Source organism: Podarcis raffonei, chromosome 4, assembly GCF_027172205.1.
Source record: "Podarcis raffonei isolate rPodRaf1 chromosome 4, rPodRaf1.pri, whole genome shotgun sequence".
In the NCBI taxonomy this organism is placed as follows: Eukaryota; Metazoa; Chordata; class Lepidosauria; order Squamata; family Lacertidae; genus Podarcis; species Podarcis raffonei.
This window is the reverse complement of record NC_070605.1, coordinates 108,305,538-108,322,419: the sequence shown is the minus strand read 5'-3', so window position 1 is coordinate 108,322,419 and position 16,882 is coordinate 108,305,538.

Here is a 16,882-nt window from a genome sequence, read left to right as displayed (position 1 = left end):
TATTTTGGGTTCAATCTACATAAAAAGATGATAACGCTCTGATTGGGCTCATTTCAAATTGTTAGAATGTACATTCAACCAAGAATCGCAGAGTGAAATGTTTGTTATCAGCCCAAATCAAGCTTAGGTGTTTTGGTTCAATCTCAATAGAAAGAGGAAGAAGAAGCTTGGATTGCACTTTCGGTGTTCATTAACCCACAAACAGCAAAGCGAAGTGTCATAAGCATAAACAGGTTGTTTTGGGTTCCATCTACATAGAAAGAAGAATCTTGCATTTCGCTAATTTCAAAGTTTTGTTCTTTGGTGTTAATGCACATTTACCCAGAAATCGCAAAGTGTATGTAATGAGATCAAAATTACAAAAGACGGTCTTTTCGCTTCCTTATGCATAGAAAGAAGACGAATATGCTTCGATGGGGCTTATTTCAATTCGCATGGTGTTTTTTGGGGGTGCATCAGAATCACCCCCAACCGAAGTAAAAAGGTCTTTTGGGTTCCATCTACATAGAAAGAACATCATTGGGCTTATTTCAAATTGCTGTTTATGGGGTTAGAATTCACATTCAACCAAGAATCGCAGAGTGAAATGTTTGTTATCAGCGCAAATCAAGCATAGGTGTTTTGGTTCATTTCAATAGAAAGAGGAGCAATAAGCTTGGATTGCACTTTCGGTGTTCATTCACCCAGAAACTGCAAAGCGAAGTGTCATAAGCATAAACAAAACAAAACAGGTTGTTTTGGGTTCCATCTACATAGAAAGAAGAATCTTGCATTTCGCTCATTTCAAAGTCGTGTTCTTTGGTAATGCACATTTACCAAAAAATAGCAAACTGTATGTAATGAGACCAAAATAACAAAAGACCGTCTTTTCGCTTCCATATGCATAGAAAGAAGACGAATAAGCTTAGATTTTGCTTATTTCAATTTGAATGGTGTTATTTCGGTGTGCACCAGATTCACCCCCAACCAAAGCAAAAAGGTATTTTGGGTTCAATCTACATAAAAAGAAGATGAGAACGCTCTGATTGGGCTCATTTCAAATTGTTAGAATGTACATTCAACAAAAAATCGCATAGTGAAATGTTTGTTATCAGCCCAAATCAAGCTTAGGTGTTTTGGTTCGATCTCAATAGAAAGAGGAAGAAGCAGCTTGGATTGCACTTTCGGTGTTCATTCACCCAGAAACTGCAAAGCAAGTGTCATAAGCCTAAACAAAGCAAAACAGGTTGTTTTCGGTTCCATCTACATAGAAAGAAGAATCTTGCATTTCGCTAATTTCAAAGTTTTGTTCTTTGGTGTTAATGCACATTTACCCAGAAATCGCAAAGTGTATGTAATGAGATCAAAATTACAAAAGATGATCTTTTCGCTTCCTTATGCATAGAAAGAAAACGAATATGCTTCCATTGGGCTTATTTCAATTTGCATGGTATTTTTGGGGGTGCATCAGAATCACCCCCAACCGAAGTAAAAAGGTGTTTTGGGTTCCATATACATAGAAAGAACATCATTGGTGTCAGGGCTGCCCTAGGTCCCAGCTCACAAAGGACCAACGCTGCTTCGTTGTTAAGTATAAAAGTCTTTATTGAAGTTCAGTTTCACTTCCAGAGCCGCAGCGCGCAGCCCCACGTCTAAAGTGTCAGACCACTGATGCTCCGTCTGAGTCTCCTCCCCCCTGACACCAATTTAAGATCCTAGCCTTGCTCCACCTTCTCCGCTGCTCCTTCCTCCTCTGGGTCCGCCTGCCCGCCGGGGTTCCGCCCTTTCTAGCCTCTTCTCCCGCTGATTCCCCTGAGCCTTCTCCCTCCCTCCGGCGGGCTTTAGGAGCTGGTTCCCCATCCGGGTCTCCTGCTGTTCCGCGCGCCTGCACATTTGAACTTGGCGCGCGCGCCCAGCCAGCAGCTTTCCTCCTGACCGTTTCACTGCTGCTGCCACTGCTTCCCCCTTCGGGGGGGCTAGCTGCAACTGACCTCCCTTCCGTTCCCCCACTCTCCGATGGAGGCGTGGTCAGCCCTGACTCCCTCTCTGGAGGAGACGCTGGCCCTGACACATGTGACTCCTCCCCCCCACTATGCTCTGGTGGGGAAACTGGTCCCGATCCTCCACTGCTGCTTTGGGGTTCCCCTCTGGCTCCTTGTTTCTGGTGCGTCCCCCCTGGGACCCCCCTTGCCCTGACCATCGGCGCCCCCTTCTGGGAATCTTCTGATTCGCTGGAGAAGCTCATGGAATCTCTCGGGCCACTGTCATACTCCCCTACGCTGCCCTCAGATTCTTCCCCTTCGCTCTCCCAATCCTCTCTCCCCAGTGCTCCTGCTCCTGATTCCCTGACATCCATCCCCCCCTCGAAGCCCCCCTCCCCCTCCCCCTCTTCGGGTGTGGGTTCCGGGTGCTCCAGTCCTGTGGGTGTGAGTGCGGGATACCATTCTTCCCCCCTGGTGTGTAGCCGGTCCACTGGATCCGGCCCAACCGCAACGGGCTCGTCGACGTCGATTTCCTCTGCTTCCATCTCTCTGCTGATGTGCCCGAATCCAGGATCCTCCCCCAACACGTCCATGTCCTCCCCTCCCCCGGGTACCTCTGGTGAGACTGCTTGCAAAGGTCCCCGCAGCAGCTCCCTGTGCCACCCCACCTCCGGTTGAGTGTCCCACCAATAGGAGCGGTCTGTGGCAAACCCCGAGAGAGACCCCTCCGAGGAGCTAGTGTCCGGCGTCATCTCTTCAGCTGATGAAAAACCCTGGAACGTACTGGCTGACAGTGTGGGTGTGAAGAGCCAGTCGTCGAAAAACTCTGCCGGCATAGGTCTGTGTGGGAAGAGTGCATGGAACTCGTCTTTAAGATAGTGCTCCTCCACGGCATAGCACGGTACCCACCTGTTGGCACTGGCTGGGGTACCTTCCCTGGCGAGGAGGTATTCCACCCCCTCTTCCCCCCACCTCGAGTCCAAAATCTCCGTGACCTCGTTGAGTGGCGTCGCCCTCCGTGACCCCTCCCTCTTCGGAGATTCACTAAGTGTGTCTGGCGCGTTCCCTGTCGCCTGAAACCTGTGGGGTTCCCTGTAGGGTGTGAGCACTGACCTATGAAAGACTGGGTGCATTCTGGAGCCCTCCGGGAGTGTCAACCGGAAGGCCACTGGATTGATTTGTGCCGCGACCTGGTAAGGTCCCAGCTGCTTGTGCTTGAGCTTCCTCTTAGCTAGCGTCCTGGCCGGCACTGCCTGGGCTGCTAACCAGACCCAGTCCCCCACCTGGATGTCCCCCCCGACCCTCCTGTGCTTGTCTGCCTGCATTTTGTAGGCGTGTTTCGCCAGTTCCAATTGCCTTCGGAGTTGCTCGTGGACCTCCTGTAACTCTGCTGCTAAGTGCTCTGCTCCCCTTGGCTCCCCCTCCCCCTTCGTCTCTAACCCCGGGAAAGTTCTGGGATGCCGCCCATTATTGGCGAAGAACGGTGTCACTCCCGTAGACCCGTGCTTCGTGTTGTTGTAGGCAAACTCGGCCAGCGGTAGGTAGTCCACCCAGGTCGAGGGTTGTTGATTGGCGTAGCATCGCAGGTACTGCTGCATGATGGCGTTGACCCTCTCCGCTTGTCCGTTGGTCTGCGGGTGTCGTGCCGACGCTAAGTTGATCTTGACGTTCAGGATGCCCAGCAGCTTCTGCCAGAAGCTCGAGACGAATTGGCGACCCCGGTCGGACAGGATGGACCGCGGCAAGCCGTGAGCTTTGAACACGTGGTCTATGAACAGCTTGGCGGTCTGTTCCGCTGTGGCCACCTTCGCGCACGGAATAAAGTGCGCCATCTTGGTGAACATGTCTACGACCACGAGCACCGCTGTTTTGCCTCGCGAGCTGGGCAGATCTGTGACCAAGTCCAGGACCACTCTCTCCCACGGTTCGAGCGGCGTCTGTAGGGGTTCTAGTAGACCCGCCGGCTTCCTGTGTACTGGCTTGGCCCTTTGGCAGGTGTCACACCTGGAGACGTAATCCGCGACTTCTCCCCTCACCTTGGGCCACCAAAAGTCTCTGGTTACTAATTCCGCCGTTTTGTCCTTGCCGAAGTGCCCAGCGCTGGGCGCGTCGTGTAGCTGCTGCAAGACTTTCGCGCGGAGGTCGTCTCCGGGCACGTAGAGAGCCCCTTTGCGGACGAGCAGTCCGTCTCGTATCTGGAACTCGTCGTCCTTCGCTGTGCCTTTTCGCACCTCCTCCATCTTGGATTGTGCGAACGAATCCGTCTGCAGCGCTCGACGCACCGCGTCCAGGTCCACGGCAGCTGAAGCGCACGCCCACGCTTTCGGTGCGAAAATGTGCTTGGCCGCCACCGGCGCCGCTTCCTCGAGATACTGCGGCTTCCTGGATAGTGCATCCGCCATGACGTTGTTGTCTCCCGGGATGTATTCTATCCGGAAATCGAAATCCGCAAAGAACTCCGCCCAGCGGATGTGTCTCTGGTTCAGGAACCGCGCCGTGCGCCAGTACTCCAGGTTCTTATGGTCCGTGCGGACTTGCACTGTGTGTCTGGCTCCAACGAGGAAGTGCCGCCACGCCTTGAAAGCTGCATGAATGGCCAGCAACTCCCTGTCCCAGATGGTGTAGTTCTGTTCCGCCTTGCTGAGTTTCCTGGAGTAGAATGCGCACGGCCTCCATTCCCCTTGCGGATCTTGCTGCAACAGGACGGCCCCCACCGCTCTGTCCGAGGCGTCCGTCTCAACCCTCATTGGTCTGCTGGGGTTTACATGTAGCAGCTGTTCTTCGGACGCGAAGAGACGCTTGAGTCTCCGAAAGGACTGCTCCGCCTGGTCCGTCCAGGTGAACTTCTTCTTCTTGGAGCTGAGGGTGTCCGTGATGGCCGCCGTCTGCTTCGCGAACCCTTTGATGAACTTGCGATAAAAGTTGGCGAAGCCGACGAACTTCTGGACCTCCTTCCGATTGCGCGGGCTCTTCCAGTCCAACACCGCGCGGACCTTGGCGCTCTCCATGGCGAGTCCCTTGTCGGACAGCTTGTAGCCCAGAAAATCCACCTCCGTCATGTCGAACTGGCACTTCTCTAATTTGGCGTAAAGTCTGTGCTCCCGTAGCCTCTGCAGGACCTCCTTGACGTCCCTCTCGTGAGCCTCCTGCGATTCCGAGAAGATCAGGATGTCGTCCAGGAAGCAGACGCACTTCTTGTAGAGGAGTCCCGCTAACACATGATGCATGAAAGCTTGGAAGGTATGGGAGCCATTTTGCAGACCAAAAGGCATTACGCGATATTCATAGGTGCCTAAAGGTGTAAACATGGCTGTCTTCCACTCATCGCCCTCCCGCATGCGTATAAGGTTGTACGCCCCTCGTAGATCCAACTTGGTGAAGATCCTTCCCTTCCTCACCGTCGCGAGCAGGTCGTCGATCTTGGGCATGGGGAATGCTGCGGGCTTTGTTTTGGAATTTATGATCCTATAATCAACTATGAGTCTCCGTTGGGGCGTGTCCTTCTTCTTCACGAAAAACACGGGACTGCCCCCCACTGCTTTAGATTCTTGGATGAACCCCCGCTTCAAGTTGTGATCTATGAACTCCCTGAGTTCTTGCAGTTCATCTTCAGACATGGAATACAGTTTCCCAGTCGGCAGCGTCGCTCCCGGCAGGAGGTCAATCTTGCAGTCGTAAGGCCTGTGGGGAGGCAGCTTATCCGCTTCCCTCTCGCAGAAGACCTCCAAAAACTCCTTGTACTTGTTGGGTACCGCTTGCACCATGCCTAGGTGTAGCTGCGGTTCATCCTCTTGCCCCTCCTCCTCCTGGCGGGTCTGGATGCAGTGTTCTGCGCAGTAGGAGGAGCAGAAGGTCAACTGCCGCTGGTACCATGCTAATGCCGGGCTGTGCCTATCCAGCCAACTCATACCCAACACTATGGGCGTGTCCGACAGGTGGGTGACGTTGAAGCTGATGACTTCGCGGTGGTTTCCAATTTGCATCACCATCGGTGGTGTTTGCTGTACCACCTCTCCTCCCAGTAGCTTCCTGCCATCGACCGTGACGACGTTTAGGGGCATCGTGGCTGGCATGAGTGCTATGCGATGTTGCTTGATAAAGTCCACTCCAATAAAGTCTGCGTTGCTCCCAGAGTCAATGGTTATTGGTACTTGCATGGTGTGCCCATTGGGCAACTGGAGCGATGCGGTGAGTTGCACCACTGGTTTGGGTGGGAGGGGGTCTGTGGGCTGTAAAATCTCTGGGGACTGCTTCACTGACTTGCCTGGTTGGGCCCCAGTGGCTCTGTTTCCAACCAGGCTTCTTCTTCCCCCTGCAGCTGTTTCGGCTGCTCACCTGTTCCCTTTACTGTTGCTGAGGCTGCAGTGTGCTTCTGGAGCCTCTGGGGACACTCTTTGGCCATGTGCTGTGCACTGTCGCAGATGTAACACTTCCTGGTCCCTCTAGGAGCCTTCCCCTTGACTGCTCCCGGTGTTTGGGCTCTGCTGGCAGTCTGAGCCCTTGCACCACCAATCTCCATCGGCTCTTCTCCCCTTCCTAAAGGAGGCATGGACAGCGCCCGCCCCGCCTCTCTGGGAAAGAAAGGGGTTGTCCTGGCTGGGGTGCTTGCCTTACGTCCTTCCTCCCTGCTCCAAGGCCGTCCTTCCAGGCGCACACCAATTGCCAACGCTCTTTGGGCAACTTCTTGGGTACTTTGGGGTCGTTCCCCTCTTGCCAGCTCATCTTTCACCTCTCCACTTAGCCCCTCCCAGAACAGGTCTCTGACAGCAATAGAGTCCTTCTCCCAGCCCAGCACGTTCAGTAAGGCAAAAAAGCGCGAGTGATATTGCCTCACCGTCGCTTTCCCTTGCTGTAGTCCATGCATTTCCCTCCGAGCAATATCTACATCTACCGTAGATTTAAAGCAAGCGTCCATAGCTTTGATAAATGCATCGGAATCTTTGAGGGCGGGGTCTTTTTCGCGCCACAAATTCCGCAGCCACGCTTTTGCTTCCCCATGCAAATGAGTGATTATGAAGCCCACCTTCTCTTCCTCATCTCTAAAGTCTTTCCGAAGCAAATTGAGCGCGTAAACCACGTCAGCTCTGAAGTTAGGGTATTGCTGCAGGTTCCCATCAAAGTGGGCTACTAGGCTGCCCCCCCTCTTCCCGAGGCCAACTCCCTCCGGTTTGGGTCCTGGCAGCCCCTCTTTCCCCCAACGGTCCCACCTGGCCTGCAGATCCCGGCAGAGCGCTACTGCTTCTTCTTCTCTTTTCCTGGATGCTGCTACTTCTGCGTAAAGCGTTGTGACTGCTTCTTGCAGTTCTTTCACCTGGCTCTCTGTAGTCATCTTTGCCTCTCTTCGTGAGCTCGCAAAACACCAAGTCTTGCCCCTCGCTGCACCAACTCACGCTGCGAGGTTTTTATTGGGGACGGAGCATACTGTCAGGGCTGCCCTAGGTCCCAGCTCACAAAGGACCAACGCTGCTACGTTGTTAAGTATAAAAGTCTTTATTGAAGTTCAGTTTCACTTCCAGAGCCGCAGCGCGCAGCCCCACGTCTAAAGTGTCAGACCACTGATGCTCCATCTGAGTCTCCTCCCCCCTGACACCAATTTAAGATCCTAGCCTTGCTCCACCTTCTCCGCTGCTCCTTCCTCCTCTGGGTCCGCCTGCCCGCCGGGGTTCCGCCCTTTCTAGCCTCTTCTCCCGCTGATTCCCCTGAGCCTTCTCCCTCCCTCCGGCGGGCTTTAGGAGCTGGTTCCCCATCCGGGTCTCCTGCTGTTCCGCGTGCCTGCACATTTGAACTTGGCGCGCGCGCCCAGCCAGCAGCTTTCCTCCTGACCGTTTCACTGCTGCTGCCACTGCTTCCCCCTTCGGGGGGGCTAGCTGCAACTGACCTCCCTTCCGTTCCCCCACTCTCCGATGGAGGCGTGGTCAGCCCTGACTCCCTCTCTGGAGGAGACGCTGGCCCTGACACATGTGACTCCTCCCCCCCACTATGCTCTGGTGGGGAAACTGGTCCCGATCCTCCACTGCTGCTTTGGGGTTCCCCTCTGGCTCCTTGTTTCTGGTGCGTCCCCCCTGGGACCCCCCTTGCCCTGACCATCGGCGCCCCCTTCTGGGAATCTTCTGATTCGCTGGAGAAGCTCATGGAATCTCTCGGGCCACTGTCATACTCCCCTACGCTGCCCTCAGATTCTTCCCCTTCGCTCTCCCAATCCTCTCTCCCCAGTGCTCCTGCTCCTGATTCCCTGACAATTGGGCTTATTTCAAATTGGTGTTTATGGGGTTAGAATTCACATTCAACCAAGAATCGCAGAGTGAAATGTTTGTTATCAGCCCAAATCAAGCTTAGGTGTTTTGGTTCATGTCAATAGAAAGAGGAGCAATAAGCTTGGATTGCACTTTCGGTGTTCATTCACCCACAAACAGCAAAGCGAAGTGTCATAAGCATAAACAAAGCAAAACAGATTGTTTTCGGTTACATCTACATAGAAAGAAGAATCTTGCATTTCGCTCATTTCAAAGTCGTGTTCTTTGGTAATGCACATTTACACAAAAATAGCAAACTGTATGTAATGAGACCAAAATAACAAAAGACCGTCTTTTCGCTTCCATATGCATAGAAAGAAGACGAATAAGCTTCGATTTGGCTTATTTCAATTCGAATGGTGTTATTTCGGTGTGCACCAGAACCATCCCCAACCAAAGCAAAACAGTGTTTTGGCTTCCATCTACATAAAAAGAAGTTGATAACGCACTCATTGGGCTTATTTCAAATTGGTGTTTTTGGGGTTTGAATGCACATTCAACCAAGAATCGCAGAGTGAAATGTTTGTTATCAGCCCAAATCAACCTTAGGTGTTTTGGTTCGATCTCAATAGAAAGAGGAAGAAGAAGCTTGGATTGCACTTTCGGTGTTCATTCACCCACAAACAGCAAAGCGAAGTGTCATAAGCATAAACAAAGCAAAACAGGTTGTTTTGGGTTCCATCTACATAGAAAGAAGAATCTTGCATTTCGCTCATTTCAAAGTCGTGTTCTTTGGTAATGCACATTTACCCAAAAATAGCAAACTGTATGTAATGAGACCATCTTTTCGCTTCCATATGCATAGAAAGAAGACGAATAAGCTTCGATTTTGCTTATTTCAATTCGAATGGTGTTATTTCGGTGTGCACCAGAATCATCCCCAACCAAAGCAAAACAGTGTTTTGGCTTCCATCTACATAAAAAGAAGTTGATAACGCACTCATTGGGCTTATTTCAAATTGGTGTTTTGGGGGTTTTAATGCACATTCAACCAAAAATCGCAGAGTGAAATGTTTGTTATCATTCCAAATCAAGCATAGGTGTTTTGGTTCGATCTCAATAGAAAGAGGAGCAATAAGCTTGGATTGCACTTTCGGTGTTTATTCACCCACAAACAGCAAAGCGAAGTGTCATAAGCATAAACAAAGCAAAACAGGTTGTTTTGGGTTCCATCTACATAGAAAGAAGAATCTTGCATTTCGCTCATTTCAAAGTCGTGTTCTTTGGTAATGCACATTTACCCAAAAATAGCAAACTGTATGTAATGAGACCAAAATAACAAGACCGTCTTTTTGCTTCCATATGCATAGAAAGAAGACGAATAAGCTTCGATTTTGCTTATTTCAATTCGAATGGTGTTATTTTGGTGTGCACCATTCACCCCCAACCAAAGCAAAAAGGTATTTTGGGTTGAATCTACATAAAAAGAAGATGATAACGCTCTGATTGGGCTCATTTCAAATTGTTAGAATGTACATTCAACAAAAAATCGCATAGTGAAATGTTTGTTATCAGCCCAAATCAAGCTTAGGTGTTTTGGTTCGATCTCCATAGAAAGAGGAAGAAGCAGCTTGGATTGCACTTTCGGTGTTCATTCACCCAGAAACTGCAAAGCGAAGTGTCATAAGCATAAACAAAGCAAAACAGATTGTTTTCGGTTACATCTACATAGAAAGAAGAATCTTGCATTTCGCTAATTTCAAAGTTTTGTTCTTTGGTGTTAATGCACATTTTCCCAGAAATCGCAAAGTGTATGTAATGAGATCAAAATTACAAGACGGTCTTTTCGCTTCCTTATGCATAGAAAGAAGACGAATATGCTTCGATTGGGCTTATTTCAATTCGCATGGTGTTTTTTGGGGGTGCATCAGAATCACCCGCAACCGAAGTAAAAAGGTGTTTTGGGTTCCATATACATAGAAAGAACATCATTGGGCTTATTTCAAATTGGTGTTTATGGGGTTAGAATTCACATTCAACAAAAAATCGCAGAGTGAAATGTTTGTTATCAGCCCAAATCAAGCTTAGGTGTTTTGGTTCAATCTCAATAGAAAGAGGAAGAAGAAGCTTGGATTGCACTTTCGGTGTTCATTCACCCACAAACAGCAAAGCGAAGTGTCATAAGCATAAACAAAGCAAAACAGGTTGTTTTGGGTTCCATCTACATAGAAAGAAGAATCTTGCATTTCGCTCATTTCCAAAGTCGTGTTCTTTGGTAATGCACATTTACCCAAAAATAGCAAACTGTATGTAATGAGACCAAAATAACAAAAGACCGTCTTTTCGCTTCCATATTGTCAGAGGCTCAGGAGCAGAAGAGCAAGGGAGAGAGCAAATAGAGAGCGGAGGAGAGGAATCAGAGGGGAGCGTAGGGGAATATGACAGTGGACCGAGAGATTCCATGAGCTTCTCCAGCGAATCAGAAGATTCCCAGGAGGGGGCGCCTATGGTAAGGGCGAGGCGAATCCCAGAGGGGACGATCCATAAACAGGGAACCAGAGGGGAGTCCCAAAGGAGTAGCGGAGAAGTAGGGCCAGTTCCCCCACCAGAGCACAGTGGGGGAGAAGAGGCATGGGAGTCAGGACCAGCGTCTCCTCCATCGGGGAGTGGGGAGACGGAGGGAAGGGCAGGTCCAGCTAGCCTCCCCGAAAGGGGGAGCAGTGACACAAGTGTAACGGTCAGAAGGAAAGTGGGAGGCTGCGCGCGCGCGCCAAGTTCAAATGTGGAGGAGCGCGGGACAGCAGAAAACCCGGATTGGGAGCCAGGTCCTAAAGCCCGAAAGAGGGGGGAGGAGGAGTCGGGAGAATCAGCGTCAGAAGAATCTCGGAGGGCAGAGACTCCGACTAGCAGAAGGACCCAGAGAAAGAAGGAACAGAGGAAGAGGTGGAGTAAAGCTAGAATCTTAAGCTGGCGTCAGGGGGGCGGAGATTCAGATGGGACTTCTATGATCTGACGGATAGATGTAGCGTTGCGCGCTGCACGTCTGGAAATGAGACTGAACTTCAATAAAGACTTTTGAACTTGAGCAAGAAGCAGCGTTGGTCTTGTGTGAGCTGGGACCTTGGGCAGCGCTGACAGTAAGTCCCATCTCGCAATAAACTCTGCGAGCTCACGGAGATAGGCAAAGATGACGACTGAGGAAAAAGTCAAGCAATTGCAGGAAGCGGTGTCAACGCTCTACGCAGAATTAGCTGCGTCTAGGAAAAAAGAAGAAGACACAGCTGCGCTCTGCCAGGATCTGCAAGCCAGGTGGGACAAATGGGGAAAGGAGGGGCAGCTGGGAGCCAAGCCGGAGGGAGTTAGCCTCGGGAAAAGGGGGGCAAGCCTTGTGACCCATTTTGACGGGAACCTGCAGCAGTACCCTAACTTCAGAGCAGAAGTAGTCTTCGCGCTCAATTTGCTTCGGAAAGATTTTAGAGATGAGGAGGAGAAAGTGGGTTTCATAATCACTCATCTGCATGGGGAAGCTAAGTCGTGGCTGCGAACTTTGCTACGCGAAAATGACCCCGCCCTCAAAGATTCAAGCGCTTTTATTGGAGCCATGGACGCTTGCTTTAAATCAACGGTGGATGTGGATGTCGCTAGAAGGGAAATGCATGGATTGCGACAAGGGAGAGCGACGGTGCGCCAGTATCATTCCCGCTTTTTTGGGTTAGTAAATGTGCTGGGCTGGCAGAAGGACTCAGCTGCCGTCAGGGATCTGTTCTGGGAGGGGCTGAATGGAGCCGTTAAAGATGAACTGGCGAGGGGGGAGAGACCCCAAAATACAACAGAAGTAGTCCAAAGGGCGCTTGCAATTGGGGTGCGCCTGGAAGAACGCCCGTGGAGCAGGGAGGAGGGGCGAAGAGCAAACACGTCAGTTAGAACGACTCCCTTCCTACCCAGAGAGACAGAGCGCGCTCAGTCCACGCCTCCTCTCATAAGTGGAGAGGAGCCAATGGAAATCGGAGGTGCAAGGGCTCAGACAGCAAGCAGAGCCCAGACACCAGGAGCAGTCAAGGCGAAGGCTCCTAGAGGGAGCAGGAAGTGTTACATCTGCGACAGTGCACAGCACATGGCGAAAGAGTGTCCCCAGAGGCTCCAGAAGCACACTGCAGCCTCAGCAACTGTTAAAGGAGGAATTCAGCAGGGAGTTGAGCAGCAGGGAAAAGGCGACGCCTGGTTGGAGATGGAGGCTCTGGGGCTCAACCAGGCGAGTCAGTGAAACAGTCCCCAGAGATTTTGCAGCCCACAGACCCCCTCCCACCCAAACCAGTGGTGCAACTCACTGCATCGCTCCAGCTGCCTGATGGGCTCACCCTGGAGGTCCCTATTACCATTGACTCTGGTAGCAACGCAGACTTTGTAGGGTTGGACTTCGTCAAGCAGCATCGCATAGCACTCCTGCCAGCCACGATGCCCCTAAATGTTGTCACGGTAGATGGCAGGAAGATACTGGGAGGAGAGGTGGTACAGCAAACACCGCCTCTGGTGATGCAAATTGGAAACCACCGCGAAGTCATCAGTTTCAACGTCACCCACCTGTCGGACACGCCCATAGTGTTGGGCATGAGTTGGCTGGATAGGCACAGCCCGGCATTAGCGTGGTACCAGCGGCAATTGACCTTCTGCTCTTCCTACTGCGCAGCGCACTGCATCCAGACCTGCCAGGAAGGAGAGGGGCAAGAGGATGCACCACAGCTACACCTAGGCGTGGTGCAAGCGGTGCCCAACAAGTACAAGGACTTTTTGGAAGTCTTCTGCGAGAAGGAAGCAGACAAGCTGCCTCCCCACAGACCCTACGACTGCAAGATTGACCTCCTGCCAGGGGCGACGCTGCCAACTGGGAAACTGTACTCCATGTCTGAAGACGAAATGCAAGAACTCAGGGAGTTCATAGATCGCAATTTGAAGCGGGGATTCATCCGGGAATCCAAAGCAGTGGGGGGCAGTCCCGTGTTTTTCGTGAAGAAGAGAGACACGCCCGAACGGAGGCTCATAGTGGATTATAGAATCATCAATTCCAGGACAAAGCCCACAGCATTCCCCATGCCCAAAATTGACGACCTGCTCGCGACGGTGAGGAAGGGACGGATCTTCACCAAGTTGGATTTACGAGGGGCCTACAACCTTATACGCATGCGGGAGGGCGACGAGTGGAAGACAGCCATGTTTACGCCTTTAGGAACCTATGAATACAGAGTCATGCCGTTTGGTCTCCAAAATGGCTCCCATTGTTTCCAAGCTTTCATGCACCACGTGCTAGCGGGACTCCTCTACAAGAAGTGCGTCTGCTTTTTAGATGATATCCTGATCTTTTCGGACTCGCAGGAGGCGCACGAGGAGGACGTCAAGGAGGTCCTGCAGAGACTACGGGAGCACAGACTTTACGCCAAACTGGAGAAGTGCCAGTTCGACACGACAGAGGTGGATTTCCTGGGCTACAAGCTGTCCGACAAGGGACTTGCCATGGACAGCGCCAAGGTCCGCTCAGTGTTGGACTGGAAGAGCCCGCGCAACCGGAAGGAGGTCCAGAAGTTCGTCGGTTTCGCCAACTTTTATCGCAAGTTCATCAAGGGGTTCGCGAAGGAGACAGCGGCCATCACGGACACCCTCAGCTCCAAGAAGAAGAAGTTCACCTGGACGGACCAGGCGGAGCAGTCCTTTCGGAGGCTCAAGCGTCTCTTCGCGTCCGAAGAACAGCTGCTACACGTAAACCCCAGCAAACCGATGAGGGTTGAAACGGACGCCTCGGACAGAGCGGTGGGGGCGGTCCTGTTGCAGCAAGATCCGCAAGGGGACTGGAGACCGTGCGCATTCTACTCCAGGAAGCTCAGCACGTCGGAGCAGAACTACACCATCTGGGACAGGGAGTTGCTGGCCATTCATGCAGCTTTCAAGGCGTGGCGGCACTTCCTCGTCGGAGCCAGACACACGGTGCAGGTTCGCACGGACCACAAGAACCTGGAGTACTGGCGCACGGCGAAATTCCTGAACCAGAGACACATCCGCTGGGCGGAGTTCTTTGCAGATTTCGATTTCCGGATAGAATACATCCCGGGAGACAACAACGTCATGGCGGATGCGCTATCCAGGAAGCCGCAGTATCTCGAGGAAGCGGCACCGGCAGCGGCCAAACACATTTTCGCACCAGAGGTGTGGGCGTGCGCTTCAGCCGCAGTGGACCTGGACGCAGTCCGTCGTGCGCTACAGGCGGATTCGTTTGCGCAAACCAAGATGGAGGAGGTGCGAAACGGCACAGCGAGGGACGACGAGTTCCAGATACGCGACGGACTACTCCTCCGCAAAGGGGCTCTCTACGTACCGGGAGAAGACCTTCGCGCGAGAGTCTTGCAGCAGCTGCACGACGCGCCCAGCGCTGGGCACTTCGGCAAGGACAAGACGGCGGAATTAGTCACCAGGGACTTTTGGTGGCCCAAGGTGCGGGGAGAAGTTGCGGATTACGTTTCCAGGTGTGACACCTGCCAAAGGGCCAAGCCAGTACACAGGAAGCCGGCGGGTCTGCTGGAACCGCTGCAGACGCCGCTCGAACCATGGGAGAAAGTGGCCCTGGACTTTGTTACAGATCTGCCCAGTTCGCGCGGCAAAACAGCAGTACTCGTGGTCGTAGACCTCTTCACCAAAATGGCGCATTTCATTCCGTGCGCGAAGGTGGCCACAGCGGAACAGACCGCCAAGCTGTTCATAGACCACGTGTTCAAAGCTCACGGCCTGCCGCGGTCCATCCTGTCCGACCGGGGCCGCCAATTCATCTCGAACTTTTGGCAGAAGCTGCTGGGCATCCTGAACGTCAAGATCAACTTAGCGTCGGCACGACACCCGCAGACCAACGGACAAGCGGAGAGGGTCAACGCCATCATGCAGCAGTACCTGCGATGCTACGCCAATCAACAGCCCTCGACCTGGGTGGACTACCTACCGCTAGCCGAGTTTGCCTACAACAACACGAAGCACGGGTCTACAGGGGTGACACCGTTCTTCGCCAACAATGGGCGCCACCCCAGAACCTTCCCGGGGTTGGAGACCGAGGCAGAGGGGGAGCCACGGGGGGCAGAGCACTTAGCCGCAGAGTTACAGGAGGTCCATGAGCAACTCCGAAGGCACTTGGAAATCGCGAAACACGCCTACAAGATGCAGGCAGACAGGCACAGGAGGGTTGGGGAAGACATACAGGTAGGGGACTGGGTCTGGTTAGCAGCTCAGGCAGTGCCGGCCAGAACGCTAGCTAAGAGGAAGCTAGGACACAAGCAGCTGGGACCTTACCAGGTCGCGGCACAAATCAATCCAGTGGCCTACCGGTTGACACTCCCGGAGGGCTCCAGAATGCACCCAGTCTTTCACAGGTCAGTGCTCACGCCTTACAAGGCGCCCCACAGATTTCAGGCGCCAGGGACCGCACCAGCTCCACGTAGCCCATCGCCAGCAGGGGAGGGACCACAGAGGGCGACGCCACTCAACGAGGTCACAGAGATTTTGGACTCCAGATGGGGGGAAGAGGGAGTTGAATATCTCCTCGCCAGGGAGGGTACTCCGGCCAGCGCCAACGAGTGGGTGCCGTGCTACGCCGTGGAGGAGCACTATCTCAAAGACGAGTTCCATTCGATCTTCCCACACAGACCCATGCCGGCGGAGTATTTTGACGACTGGCTTTTCACACCCACACTGTCAGCCAGCACGTTCCAAGGTTTCTCCTCAGATGAGGAGCCGACGCCGGGGATGAGCTCCCCGGAGGGGTCGCTCTCGGGGTTTGCCACGGACCGCTCCTATTGGTGGGACACTCAACCAGAAGTGGGGTGGAGCAGGGAACTGCTGAGGGGGCCCTTGCACACAGCCTCACCCGAGGGACCGGGGGGAGAGGAGGACATGGACGTGTGGGGGGAGGATCTTGGTTTTGAGCACGACAGCAGAGAAATGGAAGCAGGGGAAGTTGACGTCGACGAACCCATCGTGGGGGGGCCTGATCCCGCTGGACGGTTGCACACCAGGGAGAGAGAACGGAAGCCAGCACTCACACCCCCAGCGCTGGAGCACCTGGAACCCACACCCGAAGAGGGGGAGGGGGGAAGGGAGGAGAGGAATCAGAGGGGAGCGTAGGGGAATATGACAGTGGACCGAGAGATTCCATGAGCTTCTCCAGCGAATCAGAAGATTCCCAGGAGGGGGCGCCTATGGTAAGGGCGAGGCGAATCCCAGAGGGGACGATCCATAAACAGGGAACCAGAGGGGAGTCCCAAAGGAGTAGCGGAGAAGTAGGGCCAGTTCCCCCACCAGAGCACAGTGGGGGAGAAGAGGCATGGGAGTCAGGACCAGCGTCTCCTCCATCGGGGAGTGGGGAGACGGAGGGAAGGGCAGGTCCAGCTAGCCTCCCCGAAAGGGGGAGCAGTGACACAAGTGTAACGGTCAGAAGGAAAGTGGGAGGCTGCGCGCGCGCGCCAAGTTCAAATGTGGAGGAGCGCGGGACAGCAGAAAACCCGGATTGGGAGCCAGGTCCTAAAGCCCGAAAGAGGGGGGAGGAGGAGTCGGGAGAATCAGCGTCAGAAGAATCTCGGAGGGCAGAGACTCCGACTAGCAGAAGGACCCAGAGAAAGAAGGAACAGAGGAAGAGGTGGAGTAAAGCTAGAATCTTAA